Source organism: Hypanus sabinus, chromosome 22 (genome assembly GCF_030144855.1).
Source record: "Hypanus sabinus isolate sHypSab1 chromosome 22, sHypSab1.hap1, whole genome shotgun sequence".
Lineage (NCBI taxonomy): Eukaryota > Metazoa > Chordata > Chondrichthyes > Myliobatiformes > Dasyatidae > Hypanus > Hypanus sabinus.
Window position 1 is genome coordinate 19,895,077 of NC_082727.1, and position 22,532 is coordinate 19,917,608.

General features: G+C 45.5%; 1 long non-coding RNA gene across 1 annotated transcript; it reads left to right on the forward strand.

Moving 5' to 3' along the window:
• Positions 1 to 3,027: 3,027 nt before the first annotated feature.
• On the forward strand, positions 3,028 to 11,800 carry LOC132379739 (uncharacterized). The gene is made up of 2 exons (XR_009507524.1): positions 3,028 to 3,318; positions 9,991 to 11,800. It is a non-coding gene; the product is annotated as an uncharacterized LOC132379739 (long non-coding RNA).
• The last annotated feature ends 10,732 nt before the right edge of the window (positions 11,801 to 22,532 follow it).

The following is a 22,532-nucleotide window of genomic DNA, read 5'->3' on the forward strand; positions in this document are numbered from 1 at the left end:
GAGGTTACACATAGACAGGAATACCAACAGAGCCTCAGAGGAATGGCTGACTGTGACAAATAATTCTCTCCACAATGACTGCTCAGGCGCTAAATGAGAGTCCCCTTTAAATAAGCATAGAATGCGGGAAACTCATGCCAGTCACAATTAACTTGACAAGATTAAACTGAAAGCACAAGGGCTTAACAGCTCCGGTTAAGGTAACGGTTTGCAAATACAGGTGTTTGAGAAATGTTCTACCACAAGCTGCAGGGCTCAGGACAGTACAAGCCCAAACCATCAAACTCTCCTCACTGTAGTATAGTCGTTATAACAATGCTGTACAGTTCTAACGACCGGGGTCCAATTCCTGCCGCCGCCTGTAAGGAGTTTGTATGTTCACCCCGTTACCGCATGGGTTTCCCCCGAGTGCTCCGGTTTCCTCCCACAGACCAACGACGCACCAGATGTTAGGCTAATTGGTCATTGTATATTGTCCCATGATCCGACTAGGATTAAGTTAGGGGATTGCAGGGCTCGAAGGACCAGAAGGGCTTATTCTGTGCTTCATCTCAATAAATTAAGAAAATATATTAATCCTTTCTTTCCTGGGATCATTTTCCTGAACAACCACTGGACCATCTCCAATGCCACCACGTTCAAAGTTCAAAGTATATTTGTTATCAACGTACATAAATGACATCATATACAGCCCTGAGATTCATTTTCTAGCAGGCATACTCAGTGAAAACCTGCACCATCTGGAGCTTCACCCAGTGTGCAAAAGACAACAAAATGTGCAAATACAGAAAGGAAGAAATAGTAATAACAAATAAACAATAAATATTGGGAACATGAGATGTAGAGTCCTTGAAAATGAGTCCATAGGTTTTGGGAACAGTTCAGTGATGGGGACGAGTGGAATTGACTGAACCCTTTAGTCGGTTGAGGGGTGATAACTTCCTGAAGCTAGTGGTGCGAGTCCTTCTTCCTGATGGCAGCAGTGAGAAGAGAGCATGGCCTGTGTGGTGTGGGTCCATGATGATGGATGCTGCTTTCCTGCGACAACGCTCAGTGTAGATGTGCTCAGTGGTGGGGAGGGCTTTACCCATGAGGGACTAGGCCACATCCGCTATTTCTTGTAGGATTTTCTGTTCAAGGGCATTGATGTTTCCACACCAGGCTGTGATGCGACCAGTCAATACATGCTCTGTAGAGGTTTGTCAAAGTTTTAGATGTCACGATAAACCAATAAGGTGGCACCTACCCTGGACCTGCTGTGTCAGAGGGCAAATTGGAGCAGATCCAAGCTGCTTCTCGGGCAGGAGTTGATATGTTTCATCACCAACCTCTCAAACTTTTCATCATTACGGATGTAAGTCATAGAGGCAGGTTGGCTCATTCTTCATAGGCACCAGGATAACTGATTGAAGCAGCCGGGTACCTCAGAGAGGTTAAAGATTTCAGTGAACACGAGTCTTTGGTACTTAGCCAGGTACCATGTCTGGGTCAGTTGCTTTTCACGAGCTCACACTCTTCAAGTATGCTTGCATGTCAGTCTCCAGGACTGAAATCACAAAATCATCAGCAACTGTGGCAGTTTGTGATGGTTGCTCCATGTTGTGATGGTCAAAGCGAGTATAGAAGGATCAAGATCACCTGGTAGCAATGCCCTGTCATTGGCTATCTCACTTGATTTTACTTTATAAGAGATGAAAGCATTCAAGCCCTGCCATAACAGTCAACCATCTTTCCTTGATTCGAGTTTAGTCCAGAATTACCACCTCGCCCGTGAGGTGGTTTTCCAGCGATTGTCCCCGGACTTGTTGTAACTTTCCTGGTCGCCTGTCTTGAATGCCTCTGATCTGCCCCTCAGCAGACTGTGGATCTCCTGGTTCATCCAGGGCTTCTGGATGGGGAAGATCTGAATGATTTTGTGGGGACACACTCCTCTACAAATGTTTCCATCAAATCTGTGACAACCGTGGTGTATCCATTCAGCTCCACGGGTGAGTTCTTGAAGATGGCCCAGTCTACTGACTCAGAGCAATCCTGTAGCCGTTCCTCGGCCTCCTGCGACCGCCATTTTGTTGTCCTAATTTCTAAAGCCTTGTTCCTTAGCCTCCACCTGTATGAAGGACAGCCAACTGACTGGATTTCCCAAAATGTGGTCTGGGCATGTAATAGTAGAAATTCCTTACCTTAGTATCACTCCTTATCTTGCTAACAGTAATCTAGTGTGTTGGGACTGGGCAGGGATTTCTTCAAACAAGCATGATTGAAGTTGCTTGTGAACCTCTTCTCGACCTTTCAAATGCCAGCACATCTTTTCTTAGATAAGGTGCCCAAAACACTCAGATATTCCAAGTACAGTCTAACCAATGCCTTATAAAGCCTCAGCACTAAAGCCTTCCTTTTGTATTCCTGTCTCTGGAAATTAATGCGAACATTGGATTTACCTTCCTTCCCACCGACTCAACCTGCGAGTTAATCTTTAAAGAATCCAGTACGACTGCTGCCGTGTCCCTTTGCAACTCGGCTTTTTGAATTTTCTTCCCGTTTCGAAAATAGTCTACTCCTTTAATCCTTCTGCCAAAGTGACCATACCCTTCCCTACATTGTATTCCATCTGCCACTTCTTTGCCATTTCCCCCAATCTATCTAAGTCATTCTACACACTCCCTACTTCCTCATCACTACCCGCCCCTCCTCCTATTTTATCATAAACAAGAGAAAATCTGCAGTTGCTGGAAATCCAAACAACACACACAAAATGTTGCTGGAACTCCGCAGGCCGGGCAGCATCCCTGGAAAAGAGTAGAGTCGACGTTTCGGGCCGAGAAGGGACTGTCCTCTTTTCCACAGATGCTGCCTGACCTACTGAGTTCCTCCAGCAGCATTTTCCGAGCCCCGGACCAGAGACTCCAGAACTTTGCGGTCCGCAAGTCCGGGTCGGACTGTGAGTGCGAAGGACGCCTGCGCGCAGACTCAGCTGCGCTAGGTGCCGCGCTGCCTCCTGGGAGTTGTAGTCCCCGTGTCCTCGGACCTCTGCATGGTGGCCACCGAGGCTCCGAATTCGGATTACTGCTCCGAGGACACGGAGCTTTGGCGGAGGCGGCGATTGTGGGAGCGACTCTGATGCACAAGTTTTGCTCGGAAGAGACCGCTAGGGTTTTCACCGCCTGTAATGTGACCGAGGAGAGCCTCTGGCGGAAAGTTCAGATGGGGAGTATTGAATGGAGTTTGGCAAGAAGTAAAAGGAAAACGAGTCGGGGTCGGGTGGAGGGTCGCCCCGTGAAGGACATTAGGACTGGGATGGAAGTTGATGTCTACTTCAGGGTAATGATTACCTTCATATCTAAATCTGATAAACATCTTCGTCCGGTTAGATCGACGAAGGCTATTCTGAAGGGTGTTGGTAAAGTGATCAATGTGTCTTAGCAAAGGTAGGGTGTTGGTTATATGTGTTGATTTAAAACAAGAGGAGAAAATACTGAAAATTAAGACTGTAGACGCGAGAAATGAAGGTTCGGGTGTTATTTCAGATGTACCTCTGTGAATCTGTGGAAGATATCACGGACAATCTGAGACGGGGTAAAATACTTTTGGGTAAGTGATAACAGACTTGGAGAGAAGAGAAATTAATAGTTTGTTCTGTTGAATTGTTTACGTCAGAAGTTTATTTAGGCTGCATTAGTTATTCTATAAGAGTGTATGACCCTCCACCTTTGCGGTGTTTTAAATGCCAACGAGTAGGACATGTTTGCGATGTGCAAAGTGCTGGATTATGGGAACTGTGCTGCTGGGACAAGGTGCTGCGACTGTGGGGTGCTCATCGTATTTCTTATGCTGAAGCAGCGAGAAGATTTGATTCCTCGGGTTAAAACGAATACTTGCAAGGCTTCTGATGGAGGAAGTCCATGGAGTGAGGTTTTGCAGGTGGGAAGCGTGAGAGGTGAGGCATCTAGAGAGGTATTGATTCTCCAAAAAAAAACAGGGTTTTACGTTTCTATGTGCTGTGGTTAGTGGAGTAGTACAGATGGGAAAGAAATTTGATAAAGTCAGAATAGTGGTGGATCCACTATCAAGGTTCTGGGATTAGTACTGCAAAAAAGGTACATGAAGTACTCCACAGAGAAGAGTTGGGGAACGGTAGTAAAGGGAATGTGCTGGTGGTGGAGGGTGATTGGGAATGATAATAGAGGGAATGGGCTGGTGATAGGGGTGATTGGGAATGATAATAGAGGGAATGGGCTGGTGGTGGAGGGTGATTGGGAATGATAATAGAGGGAATGGGCTGGTGGTGGAGGGTGATTGGGAATGATAATAGAGGGAATGGGCTGGTGGTGGAGGGTGATTGGGAATGATAGTAGAGGGAATGGGCTGGTGGTGGAGGGTGATTGGGAATGATAATAGAGGGAATGGGCTGGTGGTGGAGGGTGATTGGGAATGATAATAGAGGGAATGGGCTGGTGGTGGAGGGTGATTGGGAATGATAATAGAGGGAATGATAATAGAGGGAATGGGCTGGTGGTGGAGGGTGATTGGGAATGATAATAGAGGGAATGTGCTGGTGGTGGAGGGTGATTGGGAATGATAATAGAGGGAATGGGCTGGTGGTGGAGGGTGATTGGGAATGATAGTAGAGGGATTGGGCTGGTGGTGGAGGGTGATTGGGAATGATAATAGAGGGAATGGGCTGGTGATGGGGGTGATTGGGAATGATAGTAGAGGGAATGGGCTGGTGATGGAGAGTAATTGGGAATGATAGTAGAGGGAATGGGCTGGTGATGGAGGGTGATTATACGCAAGGTGCTACACATCGATCTTTTCAGATCAACTTACAGTCCTTCATTGGAATGCGAGAAGTCTATTGGCAAATGGACAGGAACTTGAAACATCTGTTTTAGATCTTAGTGTTCCCTTGAGTGTGGTTCGTGTACAAGAAACTTGGTTGTGATCACATTTATCGTTTAAGGTTCTGGGTTGAGAGGCTGTGAGGTATGATAGATGTACAGGAGGCTGTGCCACCTTTGTGAAGGAGGGTTTGCTGTATGGAATTCATCTGTCTTCTCCAGAGAATGCTCAATGCTAATTATTGAATTGTTAAATCCACAGGGCAACATCAAAATTGTGAACTTTTAGAGTCCAGGTCCGGAGCTGTCTGAGGAGGCTTTGAGAGAATAATGGGAACTTATTGAGGAAAATTTTTTTTTGTGGTGTTTCTGTGGTAAAGGGGTTATAATACTGCCCAAGTAGCAAGGTCTGTGTTATCAGCAGTGGAAGAATTTTCTGTTTCTAAATCAACATATTGGGTTTTACTTGGAAACAGAGTGTGTATTCTATTCATCTTACTCTTTATGGGTGTTTGCTGTCCCGGGTCCCTGTGTTTAAAAATTTGGGGCTATGGCTGGATGCAAGACTGACTTGGAGAACACATATAAAGTCATTAACTTTATGCACTGTGTGGCTGGGTATGACTGGGGCTCTTCTAGGGTGTTCTGTTGACAATTTATTTTGCTTTAATATGCTCTTGTCTGGATTATGATTGTATGAATTACAGAAAGGCAGCTCGTTCAGCTTTATATAGGTTGGATGTGCATTTAGAATCTGTAGTGGAGCATTCTGGACCACACCTAAAGAATGCATTGGGGGTTGAATTAAACAAGATGTCTCTTCATCTGTGGGGAGAAAAATTGAGCCATGCATACTTGCTTAGTAGGGTGGGGTGGGGGTGCATTCCATTGGATGTGTTCTGTTTTCAGTGATTGTTGGGAATATACTAGCAAAGTTGGTAAATGTTTTGGGCAATAGCAAATATGTGTGGGAATATGGTCTTGGAGATATGTGGATTAGTCCAACTGTGGCCTGGTCAGGAGTCCCACTGTGGAAATTCCCAGATGTAGGAATAGATTTGACATTATTGGAGGATAGACGGGATCTTGTGGGTGGTGAGAGGGTGTCTGGTCATTTACGGCAACGGTATATTTCTGTTTTGCTTTTCTTTACAGATGGTCGGAAGACCCATTTAGTAACTGGGTGGGCTCAGTTTATCCCATGGTTTAATGTTGAGATGGGATAAAGACTGACAGGTGTGTTGTCTATCCATACAACATAATTTATGGCCATTAATGTTAATCTGCACTGGGTTGGACAAGTTAAGCCAAACAGAGTAGTGATGTGGATCAGACTCTGCCTCCGTACAGCAGTTTGGAATTGAAGCGTTTAAGAAGACTTGATCCATTGATGGAAGTTTATTATAATCTATATGTTCTGGAGAGTGCAGGAATAGTAGCACAGTTTTGTTGGGAACCTGCACATGTGGGTAATGAAAGGGTAGATGATATAACAAAACAGGCACTGACTAAGTCTGAGGTAGATATTCTAGTTTATATGGGAAATTATGAAGCCAAATCTTGTGTTGAGTTAGGGCTAGGGTTGAGACAGGAAAATGGCAGAAATTGAGGGATAGGAGTGGGTCAGGGAAGTGGTATTACAATTTGTTTCCATCTGCCAAGGAGAGCCACCTTTTGGGAATGAATAGGAGGGAGTATATGTGGTTGGTAAGACTTTGGTTTGGGGACATACTGGTTGGTAGTCGACTTTGGCACTTGTTGGTTAGCATGGGAATTTGATTTTTGTAAGGTTCAGGAGATTATGGAGCATGTGATCGTGATGTGCCACAAACAATCACTGGAACGCGGGAAGTTGTTGAGGCAATTACTGGGTAGGTGTGGGCTGCCTAGTTTGCAGGATATTCTGGCTCCTGAGGCAGACACAGTTAAGTCGGGCAGGGCCCTGGTGAACTTTTTAATTAAAGCAGGTTTAGGAGGCAGGGTCTGATCCCCTGCATACTCAATTACAGCAGGCGGCGGTAAGCACCTTCCCGCAGACGCGGGCTGTGCTGAGCACAAAGGAAGATGAGTACCGCTCCCCACAGGCAGCGCCGACAGCGAGCTGTGCCCGGCGGTCGTTGTAGTTCGGGTTCTTCAGGGAATCGCCGCTCCTCGGTCGGTTTCGGTGCAAGGACAGTGTGTGGGGTGGGGTGGGGTGGGGTGGGGGGCGGTTTTCGGTCCCGTTCCCCCGGGTCTGGTGACGATGAGGCTGCCCGGGACCGGGACCGGGACCCGGGTTTGGAGGGCGGGCGGCCGCCGGCCTGGCTCTCCGTCACGGAGAAGATCACCCGCCGCTCCAAACCCGGGACGAGGTGCGCGACTTGAGGAGGAGCACTGAGGTAAAGGGAATGGGTGGAGGAGGCGGGGTGAGGGAACAGGGGTAAAGGGGAATGGGGCAAGGGAAGGTGGAACAGGGTAAGAGGTGGCCTTGGGGGTAGAGGCACCACTGAGCGCTTCATCGCCAGGGGTGGGGGGGGGGGTGTCGCATTGGAATTGAAGAATGATGGGTGCCGGTTCAGTTGTAGCACTGAAGTGAGGTTTGGATTCGTGCATGGTTGGGAGGGATATCGTCCTGGTACATGTAGATGGGACTGGGCAGAAGATCAGGCCGACATGGACTAGATGGGCCGAAGGGCTTGTTTCTGTGATGTCTGCAGTCATATATTACTGCACTATGGCCAGAACAGTTGCCAGACGAAGCCGTTATGCATTCAGATAGGATGCCTTCTATGGAGCATTGAGAAAAAATTGGTAAGGGTCAACAAGGCATGCCAAATTTTTTTAACCCTCTTGAGGAAGTAGAGGTGCTGATCAGCTTTCTTGGCAGTGGCTTTGAAGTGGTTGGACCAGGGACAGGGTACTGGTGATTATTCCTAGGAACTTGAAACTTTCAGCCCTCTCAACCTCAGCTGTACTAATAGGATTAGTAGTTCTCTATACTAATCCCATTACCCACTGCTTGGACGTTCGCCTTCTCTGGCTGGGTGATTCAACTGCTACAGTGTTGTACTTGAAAAGCGGTCTTATAAAACATTTCAGATTCTGGGGTGGAGGGTGACATTATAGACGCCAATGGGTTTTCCTGATTTCGGACAGATACATAGATAGTGGGTGGAGATGCGTCTCTTTCGAAGGAGTAAGGCACTTCTTCCCTTCATACTCTGCAGTTCACCCTCAGGCAAGGACCACCGCCATCAGGATCACATGAGCCATGGGAGCAGGCGGTAGATGGTCTTATGAGGAGCTGGTGCGTATCACGTCCTGGTTTTGCGACCACTGATACCTGGCAATCTCTGAAGAGTATTGATAATGGCTGGGGTCACCCGTCTTGTAAAGACACTGTCCAGAGGAAGGCAATGGCAAACCACTCCTGTAGAAAAATCTGCCAAGGACAATCATGGTAAAGACCACGATCACCCACATCGTACGATGGGGCTCATAATGATGATGATGGAATGGCGGAGCAGATTCGATGGGCTGAATAGCCAGAATCTGCTCATTTGTCTGAAATATTCTGGATATTGCACACGGGAAATTCTACAGATGCGGGAAATCCAAAGCAACACACACAAAATGCAGGAGAAACTCAGTAGGTCAAGCAGCATCTGTGGAAAAGAGTAAAGAGTCGACGTTTCAGGCCGAGACCCTGCTTCAGGACAGGAAAGGAAAAGGGAAGGTGCCAGAGTAACAAGGTGGAGGGAGGGGAAGGAGGCGTGCTGGAAGGTGATAGGTGATGCCGGGTGGGAGGGAAAAGTCAGGGCCTGGAGAAGGAGGGACCTGATAGGAGAGTAGAGTGGACTACAGGAGAAAGAGGAGGAGGAGGGGACCTAGGAGAAGAGCTAGGCCAGAGTGGGGAAGAGAGGAAGGGTAGGTTTTTTTCAAAAAATCGGAATGAGAAATCAATATTCGCGCCATCAGGTTGGAGGCTACCCAGTCGGAATATAAGGTGTTGCTCCTCCACCCTTAGGGTGGCCTCTTCTTGGCACAAGAGAAGGCGATTGAACATCATGTCAGAATGGGAATGGTGATGAGAATTAAAATATTTGGACACCAGGAAATTCCACTTTTGGCAGACGGGGCGGAGGTGCTCAACGAAGCAGTCCCCCGCTTTACGATGGGTCCCACCTGGAGGCCGCATCAGCAGCACTGGACAAAATAGACAATCCCAGAGCATTCGCAGGTGAAGTGTTGCCTCACCTGGACCAGGGAATCGTGGAGGGAGCGATCCCTGCAGAACGTAGGTGGGGGAGGAGGGAAGAATATAGTGGTAAGATCGCTTTGGAGGTGGTGGGGAATGATGTGTTGAATGCGGAGGCTGACGGTGGGTAAGGACGAGGAAATCTATCACTGTTGGGGCAGTGGGAAGATGGAGTGAGTACAAATGTTCTGGAAATGGAGAAGGTGGGGGAAGCATCAATAGTAGAGGGAGGGAAACTGCTCTTTGATGAAGGAGGACATCCCTGATGTCCTGAAAAGGAAAACCACATCCTGGGAACAGATGCAGCAGAAGTGAAGGAACTGAGAAAAAGGAATAATTTTTTTTTACTGGAAGTAGGGTGGGAAGTGGTAAGTTACGATAACTGTGGGGATCTGTAAGCTCCAGGATATTGTCTCTTTCTTCCAGGAGATCAGGTCAACACTAAGCTTGATGTACTTCAGTTAGGGCGTGCATCAAGGTGCACCAGTTGCAAAAATGGACCGGGTATTTGTAGTGAGTATAGCAGTGACCTTCGCAATGCCTGCTTTGTATTTGAACGTGAGGAGAAACTCTAGTCTCACCTCCACAGCTTTCATCTTCTCAGCAGAAACTTGCTTCCAACGTAAGATCCCACCAGACCTCAGCGGGACATCAAAACCTTGACCGAGTTTGAGAATGACATGATTGCTCTTTTTGGGAAGGAAACCTTTCAGAGCCTTGACCCTGTGGGACTTTGTGTCACGTCCACCCTCAGTGGTGAGTGAGTGAGTGAGTGTGTGTGTAAGTGTGAGTGTGCGTGCTGATGAGGACAGGATTGAGTCACAATGACTTTGCCCACAAGTTCATCTCTTGTTTGTTATGAGCTGGAGGGGATGGTAGCCACCATACTCATCTCTTGCCTTCTGTATCTCTCCACAGACCAGGTGGAACAAGTGGGTCATCTGGCACTGCTGCAGAACTGCACCGCACACCTGAGCACCAAATGTCCCCATCCCGTCTTGAAGCAAGCGCCAGTACAGATACACCCACTGGGGGAGATCCGAGTGTTGAGGATGAGTGAACCATCGATGAGGGAAGGGGACCAGTACTGGTAGATGATGAGGTGCCTTCTTGTGAGGGGTGGAGGCCCCCTGTGCTGGGCCCACCAACTGAGGCAGATGTAGATCCAGATGTCAGGGGGGGCCTGTCTTCAAGCAGAGGCTGTTGAAGCACGCGGTCAGTGTAGGGCAATCGCTCGCTTCTGTTCACACAACCGTGGGAGATGGCACGGCCATGCTGGACCGCTGGTTGTGGGCCCTGCAGTCTGCTGTTCAGCAGTTGTCAACACCAGTGGCTTCTGCAGTGGAAACCCCCGTTACTCAAGCCTGGGAATCTGCCGGCTCCTCGCTCACTTCTGCAACAGAGATTTCAGGCTCCAAGCTCCAAGAGGCCATTAAAGTGGAGAATGTTTGCAGGTAACTATGGCAGAGGGGCTCCAGGGTCTTCATAGAAGCCCAGTTCGCTGTGATTACACAGTGTGAAAAGATGGCGTCCACCGGTGGTGCAGCACAGGCTGGTCCTGTGGGCTGTCATTTGAGTAAAGATGTTCTGCCAACGAAGCACCCTCCACCTGTGCAAAGATAGTCTGAAGCTACCCAACACCAGAGATCGCTGGCACTGATGCAGCTCCATCTGGGTTAGTTGCAGTTGCAAACACCAGGATTTCTGTATTCTACGCAGCTCCAGGGTTGGCTGTGAGTGTCAAAGTACAGAAACTAGGGAGTTAGCACTGTGTACTAATGCTTCCTCCATCCTGCCCCAGTCCGGTGCTGAACCGTTCAGTAGCAGGAGTCCGCTGGCACGGCCAGCACCTGCTCTGATTGCTTTGTTGTGTTTGATTTTTCAACTTAGCATTTGAATGGTTGAACGCTCAGTGAAGAGAGCAAATGCTGGCTGCTGGAGTAAATCATTCCACTAGCAGGCCATTGGGAACGGGGTAGACAGTGGAACTAGAGCAGACAGGTGAGGGGGAAGGGGGCAGATCGCTACCGGGGAGGGTACAGGAAAGAGACCACTGCGATGCAGGTGAGTGGGCAGAAGCAGAATGTACAGGCCAGTGACTCACCCTTCCACACTTCCCTCTATTAGTTTAGATGTCTTTATGTATGGAATTTGCTGCGAGGGTTTGGGCTGTTTGAATCCAGTGGTCTGGAAAGGGTACTATATTGATTGGTTAAGGAAATGCTTAAAGCTTCTGTCTGTCTACTCTTCTGGGCTTTCACTGTGTTGGGGTTAATCTAATAAGTGCACGTGAAAATATTCTATGTGCCTTAAGTGTTTATGCTTTGAATTTTGAATCCTGGAAGTATTGCCTACAGCTTGCAATGCCTATTAGCACGCCTTCCCATGCTGTCAGGTTGGCCATCTTCACACTAATTAACATTCCCTCCACTTCCCTCCCCTGCCAGCACTCCTAAAATGATGATAAATTCGAAGATGGACTGAACTGTCAGTAAGTGAGCTGCTTCTCGAGAGTCCTGCAAACTGTTCAGAGTTTGGGAAGGGAAGTGGTTTTTATTTGGAGCAGTTACCCCTGACTGTGCCTTGTATCTGCAGTTTGCAGTTGGCTCAGAGTTGTCCTCCTTTGGCGATCCTGAAGTTGCACACACAAGTGTGGTGAAGAACCTGCAGGGCACCCTCCGAGGTGTAATATGGGATTGTTGAATAAACGGAATTTACTTTTACCAGAGTCCTGTCTTTCCTCTTTTCATTGCATGAACTTGGAGTTTTCCAGACGCAAAAATCACCAAGGAACTACTGAAAAGAATGGACGTACAATTGCACTAAAAAGGCCATTCAGTCCAGCAGCTCCATGCTGGAATCAGTGCTATACACAAGTCTCCTTACAATCTGCTTCGTCAAATACTTTCAAAGCATTCTATTCCCTTCTGTGTCATGTACTTACCCAACTTCATCTCAGACACATCCAGGCTTCCCATCTCATCCAGAGCTTGCTGGAAGTTCTAAATCATCACCAAAATGGATAAGCAGGTTTCTCTAGAATTCCTTATTGGCTTTATTAGTATTGAATATGTCTCAGTGGATATTTATTCCCCCCCCCCCCAAACTCAGTGTTTACAAAATTTATCCCTTCTATAATCTCTCTGATCACACCTTCCTTCCACTTTGAGGAAAAGGGTCCCAGTCTGGTCGATATTCTGTGATGGGAATAGTAGGGTGCCAAATCTGGTACATCCTACAAATTTTGTCTGTGACCTCACCCAGTGCTCTACTTCTTGTCATGACACGGAGACCAAGCTGTGATTTTTGTACAAGTTTAACAACCTTTCCCTGCTCTTCTATTCCCTGGAACGGAACTTCCAGACCTGTTCCTCCAGTAGCACACTCCAGTGAATTTGAGTTGTTTCTTGTGTTGTTGGCCTGCATTAAATCAGTTTATGTAACAATGTACAGTGACAAACAGATCACTTTATTACAACACTGCAAGGATAAATAATAACGGATTGCAGTTACAGTGAAAGTGCAGTGCAGGTAGACAATAAGGCACATGACTACAATGAGGTAATGAAGTCAAGAATCTGTCTTACTGTACTAGTGGATTGTTTAGTAGCCTCATTACAGCAGGATAGTATAGAAGCTGTCCTTGTGCCTGGTGGTATTTGCATTCAGGCTTTTCAATCTTCTGCCCAGTGAAAGGGGCAAGGACTTCTCCAGATTCGTGAATCTTCACAAAGAATTCCTTTCTGATTTTGGACTGATTGAGAGTAACTCTCGCGTCGCTTCCAATTATTCCTGCTCTTGCCCATTGCTCACTTTATCTAGATACATTTCGATGTGGGTGCCTTTGGCAAGGCCACTGTTCAGTACCCACCACTAGCAGAGCTGAGCTGCATTCACATAGTGGAGTGGCTCATTGGGCCATTTCAACAGAAACACGGTGCTGGTGACCAAAAAACACACAGGCCAGACCAAGTAAGGGCAGCAGATGTCTTCCTTTGAAGGTCTTTAATGAACTGGGTGTGTATTTACAACAATTCTGAAGTGTTTTTTTTCTGGTTCAAGACTTGCTTTTCCACTTAATTGTCAATTGAAATTAAATTGCACATTGCCGTGGCAGGATTCAAACTCAGGTCAAGTCCAGGCATCTAGAACACTCGTCCACTAATTGAACCACTGCTTAGTCGTACTAGCTTTTTACAGTTGAAGCCAGGACCCTGCTCCCCACTTGTGCAAAAGACCACCTGCCCAAGGCTGAAGGTACCAAGGCAGTCATCGCCCTGTAGTAAAAAGGTAGTGGTTGATTGTTGCCATGGCAGGAAGGAAAAAGCAGCTGTGTTCTGGGGTTACAGAGTAGCTGAATCAAATTATATCCAGATCAGAATCCTGAGCCTAAACTTCTGAAACAAAAGAAGCATCACTATCAAAATAAGATTTATCATCATTTACTCAGATGAAGTGAAATTTGTTGATTCGTTGAAGCCAAAACAATGCAAAGACAAAAAAACTATAGATTACCAAAATAAATAGTGCAGTAATACAAGGGTTCATGGACCATTCAGAAATCTGATAGGGAAGGGCAGTTTAATTGCTGATTGTGTATCTTCAGGTATCTGTACCTCCTCCTCAATGATAGTAACATGAGGAGGATATACCCCAAATGGTGAGTGTCCTTAGTGATGGAACTTCGGGACTTTCTTGAGCTTGAAAGCATGGTCCTTTGCAAATGTCCTCGGTGGTGGGCAGGGTAGTGCCTGGGTCTATTACAGTCTATAACCCCTTGTGATCCTGTGCATTGGAACCTCCATACCAGGCTGTATTTCACCCAGTAGGCCTCCTTTAGATAGACCATGGATTTGCAGGAAAGTTGACCTGGGCAAGGATTTTTTTATGGACCAAGCTGCAAGTCTCCCCTCTCCGCACCCTGGGAAGGGCATTAGGACCCATACAGCTTGGCACCGGTGTTGTCGCAGAGCAATGTGTGGTTAAGTGTCAGGGACACACATGCAGCCTCAGCCAAGGCTCGAACTAGCAACCTTCAGTTAACTAGACGAATGCCTTAACCACTTGGCCATGCTCTCTACTATACAGCTATAGAATTATAGCCACCCATAACTTATGCATGCCTGCTGGGATTGTGTTAGTTTTCATTCCACAGCCTCAGGCCAAGGTAAAAACCTCACACTGAGCAGAATATTTCTGTTGTAAACTAATGAGATGAGTGTTGCCCACTTGAGAGAACTCGGATCAAGATTATTCATAAACGGTTAAGTGTCGATTCCAGGGGCAAAAATGTTGCTTCCTACACTGGACCAGCAATTTTGCGGATAACTCCATGACGGGAGAGAAGGAAGGGTATCAAAGCTTGGGGCAGGATCAGGACCAGCTAGAAAAATGACACGTGGAATTTAATCCAGACAAGTGTGTGGTATTACTCTTTGGGAGGACAAACTAGGGCAGGACTTAACAGTATGGGTAAGGAGGAGTGCGGTAGAACTGAGGGATCTCAGAATATAGATCCATAATCGCTTGAAAGTGGTGTCACAGCTTCTGTAGATGGTTTGTAAAGAGAGCTTTCGGCACATTGGCCTTCATAAATTAGAGTACTGAGCACAGGAGTTGTGATATTATGTTGAAGTTGTGTAAGATGTTGGTAAAGCCAAATTTGGAGCATCGTGTGCAGTTCTGAAAATTTACCAGGATGCTGTCAGACCTTAAGGACCTGAGTTACAGGGAAAGGTTGAATATGTTAGAACTGGATTCTCTGGAGAATGGAGGAAATTTGATAGGGGAATACGGGCACATCGGAGTGAGGTAGATCAGCTGGTTGAGTGGTGTGGAAACGACAACCTTGCCCCCAACATCAGTAAGACCAAGGAATTGATTGTGGACTTAAATCAAGGTACTGCATACCGTTCCTCATGGAGAGATCAGCAGTGTAAAGGTTTAGCAGTTTCAAGTTCCTGGGTTCAACATCTGTGAAGATCTACCCTGGGCCAATATTGATGCAATTACAAAGGAATAACCATGGCTATATTTGACTAGGAGTTTGCGGAAACTTGGTATGTCACCAAAGACTCTTTCGTTTCTACAGATAGAGTCACAGACAAAATATAGCACAGAAACAAGCCCTTTGGCCCTTCTAGTCCATGCTGAGCTGTTTAAACTACCTACTCCCAACGACCTGCACCTGGACCATAGCCCTCCAAAACCTGTACCATCCATGTACCTATCCAAACTTCTATTAAATGTTGAAGTTGAGCTTGCACGTATCATGTACATTGGCAGCTCATTCCACACTCACAGCCCTCTGAGTGAAGATGTTTCTCCTTAAACCTTTCACCTTTCGCCCTTAATCATTGACCTCTGGTTGTAGTCCAACCCAACCTCAGTGGAAAACCCTGCTTGTGTTTACCCCATGGAGAGCGTTCTAACTGGTCGCATCACTGTCTGGTATGGAGGGGCCACTGCACAGGATCGGGAAAAGCTGGAGAAAGTTGAAAACACGGCCAGCTCCATGGTGGGCACTGGCCTCCCCAGCAGTGAAGACACTTGCAAAAAGCAATGCCTCAAAAAGACAGCATCCATCATGAAGGACTCCATCTCCCAGGACATGCCCTCTTCTCATTGCTACCATCGAGAAGGAAGTACAGGAGCCTGAAGACACACATTCAACATTTTAAAAAACAGCCTCTTCTGCACCACCGTTAGATTTCTGAATGGACAATGAACCGATGCACACCAACTCACTTTTTATTTCTTTTTAGCACCAATAATTTAATTTAATTATATATATTTCTTACTGTAATTTATAGTTTTTTTATTATGTATTGCAATGTACTACCACAAAACAACATATTTCACGACATATGCCAGTGATATTAAACTTGATTATTCAAAATTATGACACATAAATGCAGGCTTTTTCCACTGAGATTAGGTAAAACTAGAACTGGAGATCATGGTTAAAGGGTGAAAGGTGAAACCTGAGGAGGGATTTTTTCATGCAAGGTGATGTAAGTGTGGAATGCACTGTCAGTGGAAGTGATGGGTATGGATTTGATGTCAGTATTTAAGAGAACTTTGGATAGGTGTGGATGGGAGTGCTGTGGGTCGATGGGACTAGGAAGAATAAAGTTTGGCACAGACTAGATGGACAGAAGGGTCTGTTTGTGTGCTGTAATGCTTTATGGCTACAGAAAAGAGATTCTGCAAATGCTGGAAATCTTGAACAACGCACACAAGATGTTGGTGAAACTCAGCAGGTCAGGCAGCATCTTTTGAGTTCCAGTTTTTATAAACCGTTTTAGGCTGAGACCTTTCATCAGGACTGGAAAGGAAGAAGGCAGCAGCCAGAAAAAGAAGGGGTGGGGGTGGAGGTGGGGAACATCCTAACACGACAGGTAAGGAATGTTATCTTCCATTTGAGACTTAAACCAAAGTGCTTTTTTGCTGTTTAAACATCACCTGATAATCTGGCCAATGTTTCAACCAGTACTTGGAACGACTGTAATTTATCTATTTTACAGTTGTTTTTGAACAGATTCCAATATTATTGTAGTGCAACTTAACAAACGTAAGGTGTTTTGCTTGTTCTGAAGCTGTGATTGAGACAGAATATTGCAAAGCTTTCTCTTCCCCCATTAGCCAGTATTTCAGGCATATCTGGGGTTGTTGATCCAAGGTAAACTTTCCCCGTTCCTCATGCAGAACTACTGTATGGATCAGATGGAATTTAATCCCAACAATTATGGGGTGATGGATCTTTGGAAGTTAAATGGGGTAGGATATATACTGCAAATGGCAGAGCTCTGAGGGAAATCGGTGAGAGGCTGTATCTCCCAGCCCAAACTCTTGACTGTTTGCTCCCTTGCATAGATGTTGCCTGTCTTGCATTTGTGTGTGCTGCCTAACATTTCCAGCATATGCAGAATCTCTTGCGATTTAGATGTGGCTCAATTTCCCTTGCAAAACTGCAAAATAGAGTTTGCATTGTGGACGGCATCCTCCCGTGTGATCTGGAGGCAAAATTCGCTAGGGAGTGAAGTGGCCGATCAAATTTCCCAATTGGTGTGATGTGGCCTGGGGAACTGGCCACAAACGCGATTTACTCTGGGTTAAATCAATTTGAGGAAAAGAGTGTTATGTGATCCAATTGTAGGCACCAACATCCTCAGGAACATTACATTGTGGTGGAATGAAATTTATTAACAAAATATTATTGAGCCTGTGTTGAGATATTATTGAATAGATGTATGTCAAAGAGCTTTAAATAAATGTTGAGGTTAAAAATATCCTTTCATACTGTGTGATATATCTCACTTTCTGCTCTTCATATTTGATGTCTCTCCTCCCCACTTCTGTTGGATTTTCGTGGTTTTAGCATCTCTGCAGGTGCTTCTACACACTGAGAGCACAGATGGGATTTGGTGTAATGCTTCTTTAGTGTCCAACGACACTAAACTCCTTCATTACTTTTTTTTAATGTATTCATTCGGGAGACATGGATGTCATTGGCAAAGTGACCATTTACTTTTCTCTCAATTATCCTGGGTCAGGTGGTTTCTTATTGTAGCTGAGAGCTGGCCACACTAGAGGGTAGAGTCTGGAGTCACATAAGAGGACTGACTGGGTAAGGATAACAGATTTCCTTTCCTGAAGGACATTAGCAAACAAAATAATCATCATTGCATTTCAGATTTATTCAGCATCTAGGTCAATGCCAGGCCTTCTGCCTAACTTTATTCCTTCTCAGAATCAGAATCTGGTTTATTATCATTAATTTAGCTGATGTGAAATTTGTTGTTTTGTGGTAGAAGTACATCAGCAAAGACATAAAAGCACTGTAACATAAATAGTACAGATTAAAAAAAGGAATAATGGGGTAGTGTACGTGGGTATATGAGCAATTCAGAAACGAGATAGAAGAGGGGACGTGGGTCTTTCAGGCTTCTATTCTGCTTCCTGGATGGTAGTGTCCAGAGAGCATGTCCCATTTAGTGTGGGTCGTTATGAGTGGATGCTACCTTCTTGAGACACTGCATTATAAAAGCAAGGATGTAATGCTGAGCCTTTGTAACGCACTGGTGAGGCCTCACTTGGAGTATTGAGAGCAGTTCCGGGCCTTTACCTAAGAAATGATGTGCTGACATTGGAGGAGGTTCTCAAGAATGATTTTGAGAATGAAAGGCTTATCATATGAGGAGTGGTTGATGGCTCTGGGCATCAGAGGAGTTTAGAAGAATTGGGGGAGGGGTGGAATATCAAATGATCGGAGTCTAGGACCAGAGGGCACAGCCTCAGAATAGAGGATGTCCATTTAGAGCGGCGATGAGGAGAAATTTCTTTAGTCAAAGGGTGATGGATCTGTGGAGTTTGTTGCCATAAATGGCTGTGAAGGCCAGATCATTAGGTGTATTTAAGGCAGAGGTTGATAGATTCTCGATTAGTTAGGGTGTGTGTTGGCGCGTGGCCTAGTGGATAAGGCATCGGTCTAGTGATCTGAAGGTCACTGGTTCGAACCTCAGCTGAGGCTGCATGTGTGTCCTTGAGCAAGGCACTTAACCACACATTGCTCTGCGACAACACCGGTGCCAAGCTGCTTGGGTCCTAGTGCCCTTCCCTTGGACAACATCGGTGGTGTGGAGAGGGGAAAGCCTGCAGCTTGGGCCACTGCCGGTCTCCCATACAACTCTGCCCTGACCTGCGCCCTGGAAACCTTCCAAGGCGCAAAGCTATGGTCTCCTGAGACTAACAGATGCCTATAGTTAGGGTGTGAAAGGTTACAGAGAGAAGGCAGGAGAATAAGGGTGAGGGGGAAATGCATCAGCCATGATGAAATGGCAGAGCAGACTCAATGGGCCAAATGGCCTAATTCTGCTTCTATATCTTATGGCTTTAATTTGAAGATGTCTTCAGTGGTGGGGAGGGTTGTGGCCATGTTAGAGCTGGCTCAGTCTGCAGGCTCGTGTGCATTGGAGTTTTCATACAGATGGTGATGCACCCAGTCAGAATACTCTCCGTGGTTCCTATATTGAAATGTATAAGAGTCTTTGGGGATATACCAAATCTCCTCAAATTCCTTACGTAGAGCCACTGCTGCGCCTTCTTTGTGATTGAATCCATGGTGGGCACAGAATAGATTCACTGAGATCTTTACACCCAGGAGCTTGAAGCTGCTGACCCCTCAATGAGGACTAGTGTATGTTCTCCCGATGTCTTTTTCCTAAATCCACAATCAGTTCAAAAGCAAATCAATAAATATTAGCTTTATTTACCATGTTTATATCAAAATTCATTGTTTGTATTGAATCAAATCTGCAAGAATTGTGTTGGGCAGCCCACAAGTGTCACCAGGCTTCTGGTGCCAACGAGGCATGCCCACAACTCGCTGACCCTGAACGGTATGTATTTTTGGGAGGTGGGAGGAAACCAGTGCACTTAGGAAACCTACATGGTCTTGATAAGAATGCACAAGTTCCTTTCAGGCAGCAATGGAAATTGGACTTCAATCAATGATTGCTGGTGTGGTAAAGCAGTTTGCTGCTACACCAGCATACCACCTATCTTGCATTTAGTGTGTGACAGCACAAAAACAGGCCGTTCAGCCCACCACATCCATGCCCACCCTTGTACCAATCTACACCAATCCCATTTGCCCACATTAGAGCCATTTCCTTCTGTGCCTTGTCTGTCTACGTGCCACTTGCACATTAGAGAATGTATCTGATTCCATCACCTCCTCTGGCAGCAAGGTCCTAAAAACAACCCTCAGATCCTCTTTAAACCTCCTCTTGAAGCTCCTCCCTCTTGTGTTTGTTACCCTCTCATGGGGAAAATAGAGTTTGAACATCTATCTTATCTATGCCTCTATATATTGGGTCCACTCTCAGCCTCTGCACTCCGGGGAAAACAAGCTCAAATTATCCAGTCGCACCCGATTGATAACTTAAAGCTTTACAATTCAGACATTTAGTTTTTAAACAGTGACCCTCTACTGAAAGGCTCCCCCCACCAAGGGAAACATCCTCTCTGCATCCACCATGTCGAGAGCCCTCAGGATCCTATATGTTTCAATTAAGGCATGTTCTTCAAAGTAACCCACCTAGTAACTAGCTGCTATCGGACGCAGTGAAGCATAGATTGTCTGGTCAATTCTATAGGGAGAGGCTGATTTCTGGCAGTTTTTAATCACGATTCCAATTCACATCCAGGTGTTCATCCCAGCCCCTCTGTATGGGCAGTTATTTGACTCACAGCTCCTCTGAGTCAAATCTTTCTTATTTTGCTCCGCTTTGCCCAATTTTGTGCTGACATCCACCAGTTTGTGAAGACAGTTGTAACCAAATTATCCGTGTGCACCTGTGTTGGAATTGAAGCTCCTGGAACTCCTTGTTTCCCTGGACCTTGAAACAATGCAATGTCTCACCTCGTTCAGTCATATCTTCATAGAATTTGTGGGCTATTAAAGTCCAAACTCAGTCCTATTTAATCACTGCTTCCAAATAAAAATGATACAGAGGCACTGGGGAAGCTGCAAAATAAGATTTACTAGAAGGACAACAGAACTGAGAGACTATAACTACCCAGAATTGCCAGAATAAATGGGGTTCTTTTTTTTTTCAGAAGAGAGAAAGTTATGTCTGAGCTGACAGATATCTTTAAGATTATGAAGGGTTTTGATAGAGTGAACATTGAGAAGCTATTTTCTCTTGCAAGGGAGACCAAAACCAAGGGCTGTAAATACAAGATAGTTGTTAATAAAGCCGTTAGAGAATTCAGGAGAAACTTGTTCACTGAGGAAAGAGTAAGAATGTGGAAAGTGTTCCTGTGGAAGTGGTTAATTAGAAAAAGTATAAATATATTTAACTATAATGGGGAAGGGAAGAGTAGAATGGTGTGTTAACATGGTAGGGAATGCCCTGTTTAGAGGTAACTTGGGCTTCACAGTTGTAAACTTTATCGACTATTTTTGACATGCGGCCATTTACATTTCTTAAGATGTGTATTTTTCAAAAAAATTAGCACGGTGCTTCACATCCAGGATTCTGAAAATCATTGAAAATCCTGAAAATCACTGTTGTAGAAGATCACTGACCATAATAAGATGATTCGTCACCTCACAGTTTGCCGTATCACAACCTTGCACCTTATTGTCAACTTGCACTGCACTTTCCCTGCAACTGGAACACTTCATTCTGCAGTTATTATTTTACCTTGTTTTACATCAATGCACTCTTATGCATTTCAGCTGTATGAATGGAACAAGATAAGTGCTTGTTTTACAAACGAGAAAATCTGCAGATGCTGGAAATCCAAACAACACACACAAAATGCTGGAGGAACTCAATCGGCCAGGCAGCTTCTATGGAACAGTCCTGCTGAAGGGTCTCGGCCCGAAACATCAACTGTACTCTTATTTCCAGGCAGGTAATGTTAAGGAAGCAGGGAGTCTGCAGAAGGACTTATTCAAATTAGGAGAATGGCAAAAAGGTGGCAGTGCAGGGAAGTGCAATTATATTGCAATATAATTATACAGTGCAGGGAAGTGTATGGTTGTGCACTTGAGGACAGAATCCAAAGGAGGTTTGTGAGAATGATTCAGGGAATTAAAGGGTTAAAGTATGAGGAGCATTTGATCGTTCAGGGCCTGTACATCCTAGATTTTGGAAGGATAAGGGGGGAATCTCATTGAAATGGGTCAAATATTGAAAGGCCTAGGTAGGGTGGATATGGAGGGGCTGTTTCCTATTGTGCGGGAGTCTAGAAGCAGGGGTCACAGTCTTGGGATAGAGGGATGTTCCTTTAGGATAGAGATTAGGGGGAATTTCTGTAATTAAGGGGTGGTGAATCTGTGGAATTCATTGCCACAGATGGCTGTGGAAGCCAAGCCATTGGGTATATTTTAAACTGAGATTGATAGGTTCTTGATTAGTCAAGGCATCTAAAGTTACAGGGAGAAGGCAGGAGAATGGGGTTGAGGGGATAATAAATCAGCCATGATGGAATGGCGGAGCAATCTTGATGATCCAATGCCTTGTGTGCTTATGGTATGCACGACTGATATTCACTGTACCAGGGTACATGTGACAGAAATAAAACCAATTCACCAACCAGGGCATGTGGTTTCACAGCCAGATAGCTGGACCAGCATCCAACAACAGAGGCAGGAGTCCAAATCCCACCCTGAGAGCTGGGAAAGCTAAATGCAACTAATTAAATAAAAATCTGGAATAAATAAATAAATAGCTGGCCTCAGTAAAGCTGAAGTTGAAATTGCTGAATTGTTATAAAAGCTATCAGGTTTAATAAGGTTCCCAGGAGGGGGATAATATCTGCCACCTGATCATGGGCTTACATATATATCAATGTCAAAGTCAAGTTTATGTACATATACGCACAGGTGTAATGAAATATTTACTCACAGCAACATCACAGACATGTAGTTTCCAATTCTAAACCCA